Source organism: Photinus pyralis, unplaced genomic scaffold (assembly GCF_008802855.1).
Source record: "Photinus pyralis isolate 1611_PpyrPB1 unplaced genomic scaffold, Ppyr1.3 Ppyr1.4_LG6, whole genome shotgun sequence".
Taxonomy (NCBI): domain Eukaryota; kingdom Metazoa; phylum Arthropoda; class Insecta; order Coleoptera; family Lampyridae; genus Photinus; species Photinus pyralis.
In genome coordinates, this window is record NW_022170663.1 from 10,963,439 (window position 1) to 10,964,048 (window position 610).

The following is a 610-nucleotide window of genomic DNA, read 5'->3' on the forward strand; positions in this document are numbered from 1 at the left end:
CAAGCTTGTTCAGTTGTGACTCTTCAATACTCCATTATTGATCAATTCCCACTATTGCGCTACCAATAGATACATCCCGTAGATACGTTCCATTTTTTCTTTGTGAGGATTCTCGTTCAACACTCCGTGCTTGATATAAAACCAGTATTTAACTCGCCCTTAACTCAACACCTAATTACAAACATTCCACCCAACAATGCGAATGTAATTCAAATCTAGGCCCCGGACGGATTCGAACCCTCGATCTCCTGTTTACTAGACAGGCGCTTTAACCAACTAAGCCACGGCGCCGTTGTTTAATTTCCAACGTGTAGCGTCGGACTAACAATTCTCGAAATTAGAGCTACTCTCTTTAAAAAAGAGATTTGACATCTATGTAATTCAAATCTAGGCCCCGGAGGGATTCGAACCCTCGATCTCCTGTTTACTAGACAGGCGCTTTAACCAACTAAGCCACGGCGCCGTTGTTTAATTTCCAACGTGTAGCGCCGAACTAACAATCCTCGAAATTAGAGCTACCCTCCTTAAAAAAGAGATTTGACATCTATGTAACTCAAATCCAGGCCCCGGAGGGATTCGAACCCTCGATCTCCTGTTTACTAGACAGGCG

The 610-nt window shown here is 43.6% G+C and overlaps 2 non-coding genes across 2 annotated transcripts; both read right to left on the reverse strand.

Annotated features, from left to right (window-relative positions):
• Positions 1 to 217: 217 nt before the first annotated feature.
• Positions 218 to 291, reverse strand: Trnat-agu. The gene has a single exon. It is a non-coding gene; the product is annotated as a tRNA-Thr (tRNA).
• Positions 292 to 389: 98 nt separating this feature from the next.
• Positions 390 to 463, reverse strand: Trnat-agu. The gene has a single exon. It is a non-coding gene; the product is annotated as a tRNA-Thr (tRNA).
• Positions 464 to 610: the final 147 nt, after the last annotated feature.